The sequence below is a fragment of the Aplidium turbinatum genome, chromosome 3 (assembly GCF_918807975.1).
Source record: "Aplidium turbinatum chromosome 3, kaAplTurb1.1, whole genome shotgun sequence".
Lineage (NCBI taxonomy): Eukaryota > Metazoa > Chordata > Ascidiacea > Aplousobranchia > Polyclinidae > Aplidium > Aplidium turbinatum.
In genome coordinates, this window is record NC_137474.1 from 16,849,247 (window position 1) to 16,865,719 (window position 16,473).

At 36.9% G+C, this 16,473-nt stretch overlaps 17 non-coding genes across 17 annotated transcripts; all 17 read left to right on the forward strand.

Moving 5' to 3' along the window:
• The first annotated feature begins 5,268 nt into the window (after positions 1 to 5,268).
• Trnai-aau (transfer RNA isoleucine (anticodon AAU)) lies at positions 5,269 to 5,342 on the forward strand. Its single transcript has one exon. It is a non-coding gene; the product is annotated as a tRNA-Ile (tRNA).
• Positions 5,343 to 6,325: 983 nt separating this feature from the next.
• On the forward strand, positions 6,326 to 6,399 carry Trnai-aau (transfer RNA isoleucine (anticodon AAU)). Its single transcript has one exon. It is a non-coding gene; the product is annotated as a tRNA-Ile (tRNA).
• A 966-nt stretch (positions 6,400 to 7,365) lies between these two features.
• On the forward strand, positions 7,366 to 7,438 carry Trnaf-gaa (transfer RNA phenylalanine (anticodon GAA)). Its single transcript has one exon. It is a non-coding gene; the product is annotated as a tRNA-Phe (tRNA).
• An 814-nt stretch (positions 7,439 to 8,252) lies between these two features.
• Trnai-aau (transfer RNA isoleucine (anticodon AAU)) lies at positions 8,253 to 8,326 on the forward strand. The gene has a single exon. It is a non-coding gene; the product is annotated as a tRNA-Ile (tRNA).
• Positions 8,327 to 8,332: 6 nt separating this feature from the next.
• On the forward strand, positions 8,333 to 8,405 carry Trnaf-gaa (transfer RNA phenylalanine (anticodon GAA)). The gene has a single exon. It is a non-coding gene; the product is annotated as a tRNA-Phe (tRNA).
• An 818-nt stretch (positions 8,406 to 9,223) lies between these two features.
• Trnai-aau (transfer RNA isoleucine (anticodon AAU)) lies at positions 9,224 to 9,297 on the forward strand. The gene has a single exon. It is a non-coding gene; the product is annotated as a tRNA-Ile (tRNA).
• Positions 9,298 to 9,303: 6 nt separating this feature from the next.
• Positions 9,304 to 9,376, forward strand: Trnaf-gaa (transfer RNA phenylalanine (anticodon GAA)). The gene has a single exon. It is a non-coding gene; the product is annotated as a tRNA-Phe (tRNA).
• Positions 9,377 to 9,789: 413 nt separating this feature from the next.
• Positions 9,790 to 9,863, forward strand: Trnai-aau (transfer RNA isoleucine (anticodon AAU)). The gene has a single exon. It is a non-coding gene; the product is annotated as a tRNA-Ile (tRNA).
• Positions 9,864 to 10,827: 964 nt separating this feature from the next.
• Positions 10,828 to 10,900, forward strand: Trnaf-gaa (transfer RNA phenylalanine (anticodon GAA)). The gene has a single exon. It is a non-coding gene; the product is annotated as a tRNA-Phe (tRNA).
• An 814-nt stretch (positions 10,901 to 11,714) lies between these two features.
• Trnai-aau (transfer RNA isoleucine (anticodon AAU)) lies at positions 11,715 to 11,788 on the forward strand. The gene has a single exon. It is a non-coding gene; the product is annotated as a tRNA-Ile (tRNA).
• A 6-nt stretch (positions 11,789 to 11,794) lies between these two features.
• Trnaf-gaa (transfer RNA phenylalanine (anticodon GAA)) lies at positions 11,795 to 11,867 on the forward strand. The gene has a single exon. It is a non-coding gene; the product is annotated as a tRNA-Phe (tRNA).
• A 900-nt stretch (positions 11,868 to 12,767) lies between these two features.
• On the forward strand, positions 12,768 to 12,840 carry Trnaf-gaa (transfer RNA phenylalanine (anticodon GAA)). Its single transcript has one exon. It is a non-coding gene; the product is annotated as a tRNA-Phe (tRNA).
• A 413-nt stretch (positions 12,841 to 13,253) lies between these two features.
• Positions 13,254 to 13,327, forward strand: Trnai-aau (transfer RNA isoleucine (anticodon AAU)). Its single transcript has one exon. It is a non-coding gene; the product is annotated as a tRNA-Ile (tRNA).
• Positions 13,328 to 14,293: 966 nt separating this feature from the next.
• On the forward strand, positions 14,294 to 14,366 carry Trnaf-gaa (transfer RNA phenylalanine (anticodon GAA)). The gene has a single exon. It is a non-coding gene; the product is annotated as a tRNA-Phe (tRNA).
• An 893-nt stretch (positions 14,367 to 15,259) lies between these two features.
• On the forward strand, positions 15,260 to 15,332 carry Trnaf-gaa (transfer RNA phenylalanine (anticodon GAA)). The gene has a single exon. It is a non-coding gene; the product is annotated as a tRNA-Phe (tRNA).
• A 413-nt stretch (positions 15,333 to 15,745) lies between these two features.
• Positions 15,746 to 15,819, forward strand: Trnai-aau (transfer RNA isoleucine (anticodon AAU)). Its single transcript has one exon. It is a non-coding gene; the product is annotated as a tRNA-Ile (tRNA).
• A 6-nt stretch (positions 15,820 to 15,825) lies between these two features.
• Positions 15,826 to 15,898, forward strand: Trnaf-gaa (transfer RNA phenylalanine (anticodon GAA)). The gene has a single exon. It is a non-coding gene; the product is annotated as a tRNA-Phe (tRNA).
• The last annotated feature ends 575 nt before the right edge of the window (positions 15,899 to 16,473 follow it).

Genomic DNA, 16,473 nt, shown 5'->3' on the forward strand with positions numbered 1-16,473 from the left:
TTGGCACTGATTATGGTTTTGTCTGTCAAATGGTTTGTAAATACATCTGGGGAGGTAGTCTACTGTCTATAGAGGTTTGATGAGGCTGATCGTGGGAAAGTGACCGACTCAATAATAACACTTTCTTAACTGGAATGGGAGTTGCTTCAATTCCAATCAATAGCACGGGCAGTTAAAAAGAAGATTTTTTCAAGACATTTCAAAATTTAAAAAATTTGAGCTCGTTTATATTTAAGAGTCTTGCTTTTTTCAGAATATATGTTTTTACTCATTTAGGTTCACGCAATTTCGTTTTAAAACAACACTACACAAAAATCTCAGAACTCAAAACAGGAAGCAAAATTTGAAGTGTGCGCTGATTTTTTTCGTGTTCTTCAAAAATTTACGAATTCACGTTTACTACAGTCAGATGTCGTCAATCCAAAGCACTTGGTGTTGTCACTCATAAAATAACGGTTTAGTGAGGGTCCGGATAATTTGAAGGCAAAAAATCAACAAATATGCTGGCAAATACAGGACCGCATTGAAAATGCAGTATACACCTTACTCCAATTGAAAATGCAGTGTTTCTGGCTGGGCAGCAAATAAACAAATACAAAATTAGCCTACTGCTGTATCTTTTGTTTTGTATGGTCCAACCAGATGTCGAATCCCCAGAACTACCAAAAAGACAAATGCTCTTATAATTAAGTTTATCACCGCGATTTTAATTTATGGTTAACTTATTTATCAAAATGCATCAGCACCACATGATGACGCAAACAGAAACTTGATGTAAAATCAACGCCAAACAATAATTAAGCTGTTATTTAAAAAGTCTGTTATCTCCCTTTACAGTACAGTGATTTCTAAAGATTCTAAATCCCTCTTCATATCCTACACATTGTCAAGATAATTTGTGGCTTGGAATTGTAGGTATGGTCTCGCTTGTTGTCACGACGCAACGTGGATTCACTATGTCATCATTGTGGATTTATTATCGCATCATTGTCAGTCGATAATCGGCATATTGTGTTCGTCTACAGTACTAACTACTCCACCGTATTGAGGACAAGTGTGAATCGATTACGTTTCATTCTTAATAATCCGGTTTATCGAATTTCAATGCTATTGATTAAACACATTTGTTCCAAAACTATAGTTTCGCAGTTGGGTTTCCGAATTAAAGAAATGTAATGCATAAAATAAAACAAGATTTCATTTAATTTCGATGGAAAGTTTTGATCTATCTCAGTTGTTGTAGTTGCATTTTTCTTGCACACGTAACTTATCATATCAAGACACAGTAGAATGCATCTAATTTGTCGGTTTGCCGTTTTCACATTTTTGTCTGTCCCGGCAGAAGTCGTCATAGCTATGGCCTGTTTGCATAATTCGTCAGTTTGCCAAATTCGTCACTTTTTGTCATATTTTTGAGGTGACGAATTAGGTGACTTCTACTGTAATAATTTTTTATTGTAAAGTTACTGTTGATACACTCTGAAAGCCTAAAATTCATGAATACTACAGTGTTGTGTGAAGACCAAGCTTTGCATTATAACACATCGTTTGTGTGTGCTTGATTTTTATTAATTATTTTATACTATGTTTAGTGTATTTTGAATTGCTTGAATCTTTTATTACCAAAAACTTCCATGAGAAAGACTGACAATACACTTTTCGCTTTGGAACGTGAAAATCATCATAAAATATTAACAACACAAACAAAAAATTTACGAGTGCAGATGGACGTAATAAGGTATTTGCTGATGAAATCTTGAGACTGAAACACGATTAATAAAAAAGCCAGAATTGTGACAATTAAAATAACTCAAATTGAACTAAACAAAAATAGTGCAAGTGTCTAACTACGCTAATTGCACAGGCCAACTACTTTTCTCGCGGAGAAATAGCCTACAGGATTAAGTGTTGCTTTGAAATAAATATTTTTGTAAAATAAGTTATCGTATACCTTCATTATGAATTCTCATTGAAAACGTTGCTCAACGTTATACTTTTATCTTTAACACGTAAAAAATATAATTTTAGAAATAGTTTGATGAAGTTTCCAGGGTTGCTGCTTGACTCGAAGACCTCCCAGGAGATCACTTCGCAACCACTGGTTGCTGTATTCACGGATTCTTCAGTAAAGTTGTTTTATTTCATATTGCTTTGTAAATGTTACTTTTTTGAATATATATATTTTATGCTTTTTTTACCCTTTGTGTTATTAATCCTCGCAATAAAATAAACCAATCAATCAATAATGGAAGTGTTATTCTTTATTAAGGACTGCTCTCCATTCAGCGGCATCTAGTGGGAGAAATAATTTCCCGGAACATCACTTCAACAATAATAAAACTTCACTCTGTCGATCTCGGTGATCGGGTGTGCGTCAGCGGTTCAATGCATCTACAAGTATGCAAAACTGCCAGGATTAGCTTTGCAAGAAGCTTTCCCAGTTCGGATAAAGATTTAACCAATCAATACTACCAGTATTTTGTGGAAAATACTTAAAGCAGTGTTTTAGAAAGGCAAATTCAACAAGTAAAGTTTTTAAAATCTTGATTCATGGTTGCAGTAGCCAAACTCCAGGAGAATCCTTAAGTTTTATTTTGCAACCAACTTGTGCAATGTGCATTGTCACCTCTAAATAATTTTCATAAGCTTCAATCTGGTTACTTTCCGTTGATTGAAAGCCATTTGCTTTTATTTTAAAAGATCATATAAGAATACGTCACTTTGTGTAGAAAAGTAATAACTTTAATTAAAAACATTTTTGGTTAATTTATTCATGTGCAGTGGCAGATCCAGTTGAGTGCACTTGGTTACGTGCTTCTCCTAAACAGAGAAAAAACATGGTGCACAGTTTTTTATCATTTTTGCAAAGTTTTCTGGCTTGTTTCACTCGTTCAATCACACTTCATTATCTCAACCGGCTGCAGAGGAGGCATAGCGAGTGTGTTCGTATGTGGATATAAGACGTACAATTATTTTATGTGACCTTTAAAAACTTGAGAAAATAATGCAACATGCCAATGTAAACCCATTGCTCACTCAGCCAATCAACAGTTAAATTAAACTTTTTTAGTGTTGATAGATGTATGAGGTAAAATGTGCCTTGTCTATAATGAGGATAGGTAGAAATTCCTTGGGCGAGTTTCGAAGTTTAACTAAAAGGCTATACACGCCATACAAGACTACGGTATAGAACACTTCGCTAACAAAACGTAATAAAATGATATTGCTTTTCTTCTGTGGTAGGTTAAGCCTGATGAAAAAAGTAATTTGAAAGTCAACTTTAATTTCATATAAACTTGTTATCTAATATTTTTGCAAAAACCTAGTTTTCAATTTAATGAATTTGTTCTAATGCAATAAAGTGTGCATCTTAAACAAACAACATTTTGGATCACAAATATAAAAAACACGGTAAAATTTAAAACAATCACCCGGGAAGCAAGCACCTAGACTCCATATCTATCTATGTGGTAATTGGGCTTCAATTTTGGAATGTATACTTTTCTTAAAGTTTTTTCTTTGTCAAACTCTTGTGAGCCCCTCAACTTTTTGTTATATCAGCTACAGGTCAAGTACATTGAACTTTAATGAATTTAACTAACGAGTAGCCTATTACAACAATATCTACAACACACTTTCGTTCAATTAAAATATAAATAAACATAATCAAAGTAAGTTATCAGATCACATAATTTCAATTGCTATACAATAAAGCAGTGCCGGTAAGTGATCAGACCTATGTTTATCTTCAAAACAATAGGAACTGACTTTAATTAGCCTTTGTTATAAAACTTTGATAATAATATTTGATAATAAAACCCAACTCTTACCTTAGAAAAATTATTCCCAATGGCTGATGTTTTCTTTTTGTTATTGATAAAACATTGTTTTTGGTTTAACAATTTTTGCGAATCAACAAACTTAAAATTTGTTGTTAAAGTTTTGAAAGCCTACTCGTAAGGAACGAGACACAATAAGTCTTTTAGTTCATACTGAAAACTTTTTCTTGCATTTTCAAATAAATAATTTAAAAGAAAAAAGCTTAGAAAGGACCTTGGAAAAAGCTTTTGGGGCTTAACTTTCAATCAGAAACTCAACACTTACAAGATCAAAACTCTTGATTGCAAAGTGTTAAAGGGCATCTCAACATGCGTTTAAAAAAGCTCGAGAAGAAAAAAGAAACAGTTTATCAGACGAACCAACGCTCAAAGATGTAATAAAATTCATTGGCAGTTGAAACAATGTTGCGCAACCATTGTTTGTAGCTGAACAATCGTTGTTACAAAGCTTCGAAAAGGTTTATGTTTGTTTAAAATAAGTGCCTTCATATGCAATTCAATGCATTATTGATGTCTCTGTGTACTGTAGTGTTTAGACTGGTTAGCTAGTAGATCTTAATTTGTTCCTCTCTATGAGTTTTGTTGTCATCAAAGCAATTGCGACCTCTATATTTTCAGGAGTATTTTTTACTTTCTGTCTTGAACTGGGTTGTCACAAGCTAATCTATATTGTTTTCATTGGCAAGAATTTGCACGATGTGTTCTACAAAATAATAGTAAAAGTTGAACAGCGACAAAATGAAAATCTAGTAGAAGCAACATGTTCGAATCAATTGTAAACCATTTGAAGATTATACTGTGCATTGTTTGAAGTGTTTCTTCTTGTGCAAATATCACTTGAACTGCAAGGGACCTACACAATCCTTTAAGACTTGAATCGAGCAGTCATTGGTTTTGTGATTTTACTGGATCACAACAAATGTTTCCACAGGTGGGTGAAATTGGGCGAGATTGTCTTTTAGTTGGAAAATAGTTGAGTGTTCAAATCGTTAATTCATAAACTTTTGAAATCTATGTTAACCATCCCTTCAATCCCAGTTCATGTGGCTAACCTCCACTTTGAATTGTGTTTTCTTTGCACTCTGTCCAATGCGTCACAACTCTTCAATTTCTTATTTTGAAGTATTCCGCTCTGCAACATGTTCATCTTCACCAACTTTTTTGTTGTTTGTTAAATTCAAATCTCAAACCTCTTGCCTTACTTCCCATATTTGTCTATAACAAATTGCCCATCTTAATAGTATATTTCTAACATAATGATATTTAAGCATTTTATGCAAGTGAAAAAATAAAACATTTTCGAAAATTAATCATGCATCTCGTAAAGCAAGTCCTTCCTTTTCTTTATTTCGTATTCATGATGCTTGTTCTGTTTGCACATTGCTAACTGCTTGTGGAATTGTAAAGTTGAATAATATGCTTTGAACGTGGCCGGTTAGCTCAGTTGGTTAGAGCGTCGTGCTAATAACGCGAATGTCGCGGGTTCGATCCCCGTACTGGCCACTTCTTGCCTCGATAGCTCAGTTGGGAGAGCGTCAGATTGAAGATCCCTGGTTCAATCCCAGGTGGGGGCATTGACTTGTGTTTATTAGCATTTTTCTAAAATTCAGCAACATCTTTGGCAAGAATTTGCACGATGAGTTCTACAAAATGTTGAACAGCGACAAAATTGCACATTAAAGTTTGAGTGTCGATCGCGTTTAGTGAAAATCAAGTAAAAGCGACTTGTTGGAATCAATTGTAAAGCATTTGAAAATTTTGCATGGTTTGAAGTGATTCTTCTTGAGCAAATATCACTTGAACTGCAAGGGAACCTATACAATACTTTAGGACTTGAATCGAGCAGTCATTGGTTTTGTGATTCTACTGGATCACAACAAATTGTTTCCACAGGTGGGTGAAATTGGGCGAGATTGTCTTTTAGTTGGAAAATAGCTGGATATTGAAATCGTAAATTCATAAACTTTTGAAATCTCTATTAACCATCCCTTCAATCCCAGTTCATGTGGATAACCTCCATTTTGAAATGTGTTTTTTTTTTGCACTCTGTCCAATGCGTCACAACTCTTCAATTTCTTATTTTGAAGTATTCCGCTCTGCAACATGTTCATCCTCACCAACTTCTTGTTTGTCACGCTCAAATCACAAACTTCTTGCCTTATTTCCCATATTTGTCTATAACAACTTGCCCATCTTGATAGTGTATTTCTAACATAATGATATTTAAGCATTTCATATATTGATTTCCATTAAGGACATTAAGTTAGAGCGGATAGGTCTCTGCTGATTTTCCATGTATTTTTGTAATAAAGATAGATATTTAAGCATTTTATGCAAGTGAAAAAATAAAACATTTTCGAAATTTAATCATGCATCTCGTAAAGCAAGTCCTTCCTTTTCTTTATTTCGTATTCATGATGCTTGTTCTGTTTGCACATTGCTAACTGCTTGTGGAATTGTAAAGTTGAATAATATGCTTTGAACGTGGCCGGTTAGCTCAGTTGGTTAGAGCGTCGTGCTAATAACGCGAATGTCGCGGGTTCGATCCCCGTACTGGCCACTTCTTGCCTCGGTATAGCTCAGTTGTGAGAGCGTCAGACTGAAGATCCCTGGCTCAATCCCGGGTCGGGGGATTGACTTGTGTTTATTAGCATTTTTCTAAAATTCAACAACATCTTTGGCAAGAATTTGCACGATGAGTTCTACAAATGTTGAACAGCGACAAAATTGCACACACAACTTTGAGTGTCGATCGCGTTTAGTGAAAATCAAGTAAAAGCAACTTGTTGGAATCAATTGTAAAGCATTTGAAGATTTTGCATGGTTTGAAGTGTTTCTTTGTGTGCAAATATCACTTGAACTGCAAAGGAACCTACACAATCCTTTAGGACTTGAATCGAGCAGTCATTGGTTTTGTGATTCTACTGGATCACAACAAATTGTTTCCACAGGTGGGTGAAATTGGGCGAGATTGTCTTTTAGTTGGAAAATAGCAGGGTGTTCAAATCGTTAATTCATAAACTTTTGAAATCTCTATTAACCATCCCTTCAATCCCAGTTCATGTGGATAACCTCCACTTTGAATTGTGTTTTTTTGCACTGTCCAATGCGTCACAACTCTTCAATTTCTTGTTTTGAAGTATTCCGCTCTGGAACATGTTCATCCTCACCAACTTCTTTGTTGTTTCTTACGCTCAAATCTCAAACCTCTTGCCTTATTTCCCATATTTGTCTATAACAAATTGCCCATCTTAATAGTACATTTCTAACATAATGATATTTAAGCATTTTATGCAAGTGAAAAAAGAAAACATTTTCGAAATTTAATCATGCATCTCGTAAAGCAAGTCCTTCCTTTTCTTTATTTCGTATTCATGATGCTTGTTCTGTTTGCACATTGCTAACTGCTTGTGGAATTGTAAAGTTGAATAATATGCTTTGAACGTGGCCGGTTAGCTCAGTTGGTTAGAGCGTCGTGCTAATAACGCGAATGTCGCGTGTTCGATCCCCGTACTGGCCACTTCTTGCCTCGATAGCTCAGTTGGGAGAGCGTCAGACTGAAGATCTGAAGGTCCCTGGTTCAATCCCGGGTCGAGGCATTGACTTGTGTTTATTAGGATTTTTCTAAAATTCAGCAACATCTTTAGCAAGAATTTGCACGATGAGTTCTACAAAATGTTGAACAGCGACAAAATTGCACATTAAAGTTTGAGTGTCGATCGCGTTTAGTGAAAATCAAGTAAAAACAACCTGTTCGTATCAATTGTAAACAATCTGAAGATTTTGCATGGTTTGAAGTATTTCTTGGTGTGCAAATGTCATTGGAAGTACAAGGTACATCCACAATCCTTTAGGACTTGAATCGAGCAGTCATTGGTTTTGTGATTCTACTGGATCACAACAAATTGTTTCCACAGGTGGGTGAAATTGGGCGAGATTGTCTTTTGGTTGGAAAATAGTTGGGTGTTGAAATCGTAAATTCATAAATTTTTGAAACCTTTATTTACCATACCCTCAATCCCAGTTCATGTGGATGACTTCCACTTTGAATTGTGTTTTTTGCACTCTGTCCAATGCGTCACAACTCTTCAATTTCTTGTTTTGAAGTATTCCGCTCTGCAACATGTTCATCCTCACCAACTTCTTTGTTGTTTGTTACGTTCAAATCTCAAACTTCTTGCCATATTTCCCATATTTGTCTATAACAAATTGCCCATCTTAATAGTACATTTCTAACATAATGATATTTAAGCATTTTATGCAAGTGAAAAAAGAAAACATTTTCGAAATTTAATCATGCATCTCGTAAAGCAAGTCCTTCCTTTTCTTTATTTCGTATTCATGATGCTTGTTCTGTTTGCACATTGCTAACTGCTTGTGGAATTGTAAAGTTGAATAATATGCTTTGAACGTGGCCGGTTAGCTCAGTTGGTTAGAGCGTCGTGTTAATAACGCGAATGTCGCGGGTTCGATCCCCGTACTGGCCACTTCTTGCCTCGATAGCTCAGTTGGGAGAGCGTCAGACTGAAGATCTGAAGGTCCCTGGTTCAATCCCGGGTCGGGGCAATCGGGGCATTGACTTGTGTTTATTAGCATTTTTCTAAAATTCAGCAACATCTTTGGCAAGAATTTGCACGATGAGTTCTACAAATGTTGAACAGCGACAAAACTGCACATAAAAGTTTGAGTGTCGATCGCGTTTAGTGAAAATCAAGTAAAAGCGACTTGTTGGAATCAATTGTAAACGATTCGGGAACTTTGCATTGTTTGAAGTATTTCTTTGTGTGCAAATATCATTGGAAGTGCAAGGGACTTCCACAATCCTTTAGGACTTGAATCGAGCAGTCATTGGTTTTGTGATTTTACTGGATCACAACAAATGTTTCCACAGGTGGGTGAAATTGGGCGAGATTGTCTTTTGGTTGGAAAATAGCAGGATGTTGAAATCGTAAATTCATAAATTTTTGAAATCTCTAATAACCATCCTTTCAATCTCGTTCACGTGGATAACCTCCACTTTGAATTGTGTTTTTTTTGCACTCTGTCCAATGCTTCACAACTCTTCAATTTCTTATTTTGAAGTATTCCGCTCTGCAACATGTTCATCCTCACCAACTTCTTGTTTGTTACGTTCAAATCTCAAACCTCTTGCCATATTTCCCATATTTGTCTATAACAAATTGCCCATCTTAATAGTACATTTCTAACATAATGATATTTAAGCATTTTATGCAAGTGAAAAAATAAAACATTTTCGAAATTTAATCATGCATCTCGTAAAGCAAGTCCTTCCTTTTCTTTATTTCGTATTCATGATGCTTGTTCTGTTTGCACATTGCTAACTGCTTGTGGAATTGTAAAGTTGAATAATATGCTTTGAACGTGGCCGGTTAGCTCAGTTGGTTAGAGCGTCGTGCTAATAACGCGAATGTCGCGGGTTCGATCCCCGTACTGGCCACTTCTTGCCTCGATAGCTCAGTTGGGAGAGCGTCAGACTGAAGATCTGAAGGTCCCTGGTTCAATCCCGGGTCGGGGCATTGGCTTGTGTTTATTAGCATTTTTCTTCTTCGTCGTTTGAGCTGTTCTTCTGGACTATATGTTTGGGCATGATGTCATCAGCCACTCGACAGTCTCGTCATCCAGGGCCTTCAGTCCAAGCGCTCCATGTTCATCCTCACCAACTTCTTGTTTGTTACGTTCAAATCTCAAACCTCTTGCCTTATTTCCCATATTTGTCTATAACAAATTGCCCATCTTAATAGTATATTTCTAACATAATGATATTTAAGCATTTTATGCAAGTGAAAAAATAAAACATTTTCGAAATTTAATCATGCATCTCGTAAAGCAAGTCCTTCCTTTTCTTTATTTCGTATTCATGATGCTTGTTCTGTTTGCACATTGCTAACTGCTTGTGGAATTGTAAAGTTGAATAATATGCTTTGAACGTGGCCGGTTAGCTCAGTTGGTTAGAGCGTCGTGCTAATAACGCGAATGTCGCGGGTTCGATCCCCGTACTGGCCACTTCTTGCCTCGATAGCTCAGTTGGGAGAGCGTCAGATTGAAGATCCCTGGTTCAATCCCAGGTGGATGCATTGACTTGTGTTTATTAGCATTTTTCTAAAATTCGGCAACATCTTTGGCAAGAATTTGCACGATGAGTTCTACAAATGTTGAACAGCGACAAAATTGCACACACAACTTTGAGTGTCGATCGCGTTTAGTGAAAATCAAGTAAAAGCAACTTGTTGGAATCAATTGTAAAGCATTTGAAGATTTTGCATGGTTTGAAGTGTTTCTTTGTGTGCAAATATCACTTGAACTGCAAAGGAACCTACACAATCCTTTAGGACTTGAATCGAGCAGTCATTGGTTTTGTGATTCTACTGGATCACAACAAATTGTTTCCACAGGTGGGTGAAATTGGGCGAGATTGTCTTTTAGTTGGAAAATAGCAGGGTGTTCAAATCGTTAATTCATAAACTTTTGAAATCTCTATTAACCATCCCTTCAATCCCAGTTCATGTGGATAACCTCCACTTTGAATTGTGTTTTTTTGCACTGTCCAATGCGTCACAACTCTTCAATTTCTTGTTTTGAAGTATTCCGCTCTGGAACATGTTCATCCTCACCAACTTCTTTGTTGTTTCTTACGCTCAAATCTCAAACCTCTTGCCTTATTTCCCATATTTGTCTATAACAAATTGCCCATCTTAATAGTACATTTCTAACATAATGATATTTAAGCATTTTATGCAAGTGAAAAAATAAAACATTTTCGAAATTTAATCATGCATCTCGTAAAGCAAGTCCTTCCTTTTCTTTATTTCGTATTCATGATGCTTGTTCTGTTTGCACATTGCAAACTGCTTGTGGAATTGTAATATTGAATAATATGCTTTGAACGTGGCCGGTTAGCTCAGTTGGTTAGAGCGTCGTGCTAATAACGCGAATGTCGCGTGTTCGATCCCCGTACTGGCCACTTCTTGCCTCGATAGCTCAGTTGGGAGAGCGTCAGACTGAAGATCTGAAGGTCCCTGGTTCAATCCCGGGTCGAGGCATTGACTTGTGTTTATTAGCATTTTTTTAAAATTCAGCAACATCTTTAGCAAGAATTTGCACGATGAGTTCTACAAAATGTTGAACAGCGACAAAATTGCACATTAAAGTTTGAGTGTCGATCGCGTTTAGTGAAAATCAAGTAAAAACAACCTGTTCGTATCAATTGTAAACAATCTGAAGATTTTGCATGGTTTGAAGTATTTCTTGGTGTGCAAATGTCATTGGAAGTACAAGGTACGTCCACAATCCTTTAGGACTTGAATCGAGCAGTCATTGGTTTTGTTATTCTACTGGATCACAACAAATTGTTTCCACAGGTGGGTGAAATTGGGCGAGATTGTCTTTTGGTTGGAAAATAGTTGGGTGTTGAAATCGTAAATTCATAAATTTTTGTAACCTTTATTTACCATACCCTCAATCCCAGTTCATGTGGATGACCTCCACTTTGAATTGTGTTTTTTGCACTCTGTCCAATGCGTCACAACTCTTCAATTTCTTGTTTTGAAGTATTCCTCTCTGCAACATGTTCATCCTTACCAACTTCTTTGTTGTTTGTTACGTACAAATCTCAAACTTCTTGCCATATTTCCCATATTTGTCTATAACAAATTGCCCATCTTAATAGTACATTTCTAACATAATGATATTTAAGCATTTTATGCAAGTGAAAAAATAAAACATTTTCGAAATTTAATCATGCATCTCGTAAAGCAAGTCCTTCCTTTTCTTTATTTCGTATTCATGATGCTTGTTCTGTTTGCACATTGCTAACTGCTTGTGGAATTGTAAAGTTGAATAATATGCTTTGAACGTGGCCGGTTAGCTCAGTTGGTTAGAGCGTCGTGTTAATAACGCGAATGTCGCGGGTTCGATCCCCGTACTGGCCACTTCTTGCCTCGATAGCTCAGTTGGGAGAGCGTCAGACTGAAGATCTGAAGGTCCCTGGTTCAATCCCGGGTCGGGGCAATCGGGGCATTGACTTGTGTTTATTAGCATTTTTCTAAAATTCAGCAACATCTTTGGCAAGAATTTGCACGATGAGTTCTACAAATGTTGAACAGCGACAAAACTGCACATAAAAGTTTGAGTGTCGATCGCGTTTAGTGAAAATCAAGTAAAAGCGACTTGTTGGAATCAATTGTAAACGATTCGGGAACTTTGCATTGTTTGAAGTATTTCTTTGTGTGCAAATATCATTGGAAGTGCAAGGGACTTCCACAATCCTTTAGGACTTGAATCGAGCAGTCATTGGTTTTGTGATTTTACTGGATCACAACAAATGTTTCCACAGGTGGGTGAAATTGGGCGAGATTGTCTTTTGGTTGGAAAATAGCAGGATGTTGAAATCGTAAATTCATAAATCTTTGAAATCTCTAATAACCATCCTTTCAATCCCGTTCACGTGGATAACCTCCACTTTGAATTGTGTTTTTTTTTTGCACTCTGTCCAATGCTTCACAACTCTTCAATTTCTTATTTTGAAGTATTCCGCTCTGCAACATGTTCATCCTCACCAACTTCTTGTTTGTTACGTTCAAATCTCAAACCTCTTGCCATATTTCCCATATTTGTCTATAACAAATTGCCCATCTTAATAGTACATTTCTAACATAATGATATTTAAGCATTTTATGCAAGTGAAAAAATAAAACATTTTCGAAATTTAATCATGCATCTCGTAAAGCAAGTCCTTCCTTTTCTTTATTTCGTATTCATGATGCTTGTTCTGTTTGCACATTGCTAACTGCTTGTGGAATTGTAAAGTTGAATAATATGCATTAAACGTGGCCGGTTAGCTCAGTTGGTTAGAGCGTCGTGCTAATAACGCGAATGTCGCAGGTTCGATCCCCGTACTGGCCACTTCTTGCCTCGATAGCTCAGTTGGAAGAGCGTCAGACTGAAGATCTGAAGGTCCCTGGTTCAATCCCGGGTCGGGGCATTGACTTGTGTTTATTAGCATTTTTCTTCTTCGTCGTTTGAGCTGTTCTTCTGGACTATATGTTTGGGCATGATGTCATCAGCCACTCGACAGTCTCGTCATCCAGGGCCTTCAGTCCAAGCGCTCCATGTTCATCCTCACCAACTTCTTGTTTGTTACGTTCAAATCTTAAACCTCTTGCCTTATTTCCCATGTTTGTCTATAACAAATTGCCCATCTTAATAGTATATTTCTAACATAATGATATTTAAGCATTTTATGCAAGTGAAAAAATAAAACATTTTCGAAATTTAATCATGCATCTCGTAAAGCAAGTCCTTCCTTTTCTTTATTTCGTATTCATGATGCTTGTTCTGTTTGCACATTGCTAACTGCTTGTGGAATTGTAAAGTTGAATAATATGCTTTGAACGTGGCCGGTTAGCTCAGTTGGTTAGAGCGTCGTGCTAATAACGCGAATGTCGCGGGTTCGATCCCCGTACTGGCCACTTCTTGCCTCGATAGCTCAGTTGGGAGAGCGTCAGAATGAAGATCCTTGGTTCAATCCCAGGTGGGGGCATTGACTTGTGTTTATTAGCATTTTTCTAAAAATTTAGCAACATCTTTGGCAAGAATTTGCACGATGAGTTCTACAAAATGTTGAACAGCGACAAAATTGCACATTAAAGTTTGAGTGTCGATCGCGTTTAGTGAAAATCAAGTAAAAACAACCTGTTCGTATCAATTGTCAACAATCTGAAGATTTTGCATGGTTTGAAGTATTTCTTGGTGTACAAATGTCATTGGAAGTACAAGGTACATCCACAATCCTTTAGGACTTGAATCGAGCAGTCATTGGTTTTGTGATTCTACTGGATCACAACAAATTGTTTCCACAGGTGGGTGAAATTGGGCGAGAATGTCTTTTGGTTGGAAAATAGTTGGGTGTTGAAATCGTAAATTCATAAATTTTTGAAACCTTTATTTACCATACCCTCAATCCCAGTTCATGTGGATGACTTCCACTTTGAATTGTGTTTTTTGCACTCTGTCCAATGCGTCACAACTCTTCAATTTCTTGTTTTGAAGTATTCCGCTCTGCAACATGTTCATCCTCACCAACTTCTTTGTTGTTTGTTACGTTCAAATCTCAAACTTCTTGCCATATTTCCCATATTTGTCTATAACAAATTGCCCATCTTAATAGTACATTTCTAACATAATGATATTTAAGCATTTTATGCAAGTGAAAAAATAAAACATTTTCGAAATTTAATCATGCATCTCGTAAAGCAAGTCCTTCCTTTTCTTTATTTCGTATTCATGATGCTTGTTCTGTTTGCACATTGCTAACTGCTTGTGGAATTGTAAAGTTGAATAATATGCTTTGAACGTGGCCGGTTAGCTCAGTTGGTTAGAGCGTCGTGCTAATAAAGCGAATGTCGCGGGTTCGATCCCCGTATTGGCCACTTCTTGCCTCGATAGCTCAGTTGGGAGAGCGTCAGACTGAAGATCTGAAGGTCCCTGGTTCAATCCCGGGTCGGGGCATTGACTTGTGTTTATTAGCATTTTTCTAAAATTCAGCAACATCTTTGGCAAGAATTTGCACGATGAGTTCTACAAATGTTGAACAGCGACAAAACTGCACATAAAAGTTTGAGTGTCGATCGCGTTTAGTGAAAATCAAGTAAAAGCGACTTGTTGGAATCAATTGTAAACGATTCGGGAACTTTGCATTGTTTGAAGTATTTCTTTGTGTGCAAATATCATTGGAAGTGCAAGGGACTTCCACAATCCTTTAGGACTTGAATCGAGCAGTCATTGGTTTTGTGATTTTACTGGATCACAACAAATTGTTTCCACAGGTGGGTGAAATTGGGCGAGATTGTCTTTTGGTTGGAAAATAGTTGGGTGTTCAAATCGTAAATTCATAAATTTTTGAAACCTTTATTTACCATACCCTCAATCCCAGTTCGCGTGGATGACTTCCACTTTGAATTGTGTTTTTTGCACTCTGTCCAATGCGTCACAACTCTTCAATTTCTTGTTTTGAAGTATTCCGCTCTGCAACATGTTCATCCTCACCAACTTCTTTGTTGTTTCTTAAGCTCAAATCTCAAACCTCTTGCCTTATTTCCCATATTTGTCTATAACAAATTGCCCATCTTAATAGTACATTTCTAACATAATGATATTTAAGCATTTTATGCAAGTGAAAAAAGAAAACATTTTCGAAATTTAATCATGCATCTCGTAAAGCAAGTCCTTCCTTTTCTTTATTTCGTATTCATGATGCTTGTTCTGTTTGCACATTGCTAACTGCTTGTGGAATTGTAAAGTTGAATAATATGCTTTGAACGTGGCCGGTTAGCTCAGTTGGTTAGAGCGTCGTGTTAATAACGCGAATGTCGCGTGTTCGATCCCCGTACTGGCCACTTCTTGCCTCGATAGCTCAGTTGGGAGAGCGTCAGACTGAAGATCTGAAGGTCCCTGGTTCAATCCCGGGTCGGGGCATTGGCTTGTGTTTATTAGCATTTTTCTTCTTCGTCGTTTGAGCTGTTCTTCTGGACTATATGTTTGGGCATGATGTCATCAGCCACTCGACAGTCTCGTCATCCAGGGCCTTCAGTCCAAGCGCTCCATGTTCATCCTCACCAACTTCTTGTTTGTTACGTTCAAATCTCAAACCTCTTGCCATATTTCCCATATTTGTCTATAACAAATTGCCCATCTTAATAGTATATTTCTAACATAATGATATTTAAGCATTTTATGCAAGTGAAAAAAGAAAACATTTTCGAAATTTAATCATGCATCTCGTAAAGCAAGTCCTTCCTTTTCTTTATTTCGTATTCATGATGCTTGTTCTGTTTGCACATTGCTAACTGCTTGTGGAATTGTAATATTGAATAATATGCTTTGAACGTGGCCGGTTAGCTCAGTTGGTTAGAGCGTCGTGTTAATAACGCGAATGTCGCGGGTTCGATCCCCGTACTGGCCACTTCTTGCCTCGATAGCTCAGTTGGGAGAGCGTCAGACTGAAGATCTGAAGGTCCCTGGTTCAATCCCGGGTCGGGGCAATCGGGGCATTGACTTGTGTTTATTAGCATTTTTCTAAAATTCAGCAACATCTTTGGCAAGAATTTGCACGATGAGTTCTACAAATGTTGAACAGCGACAAAATTGCACATAAAAGTTTGAGTGTCGATCGCGTTTAGTGAAAATCAAGTAAAAGCGACTTGTTGGAATCAATTGTAAACGATTCGGGAACTTTGCATTGTTTGAAGTATTTCTTTGTGTGCAAATATCATTGGAAGTGCAAGGGACTTCCACAATCCTTTAGGACTTGAATCGAGCAGTCATTGGTTTTGTGATTTTACTGGATCACAACAAATGTTTCCACAGGTGGGTGAAATTGGGCGAGATTGTCTTTTGGTTGGAAAATAGCAGGATGTTGAAATCGTAAATTCATAAATTTTTGAAATCTCTAATAACCATCCTTTCAATCCCGTTCACGTGGATAACCTCCACTTTGAATTGTGTTTTTTTTTGCACTCTGTCCAATGCGTCACAACTCTTCAATTTCTTGTTTTGAAGTATTCCGCTCTGGAACATGTTTATCCTCACCAACTTCTTTGTTGTTTCTTACGCTCAA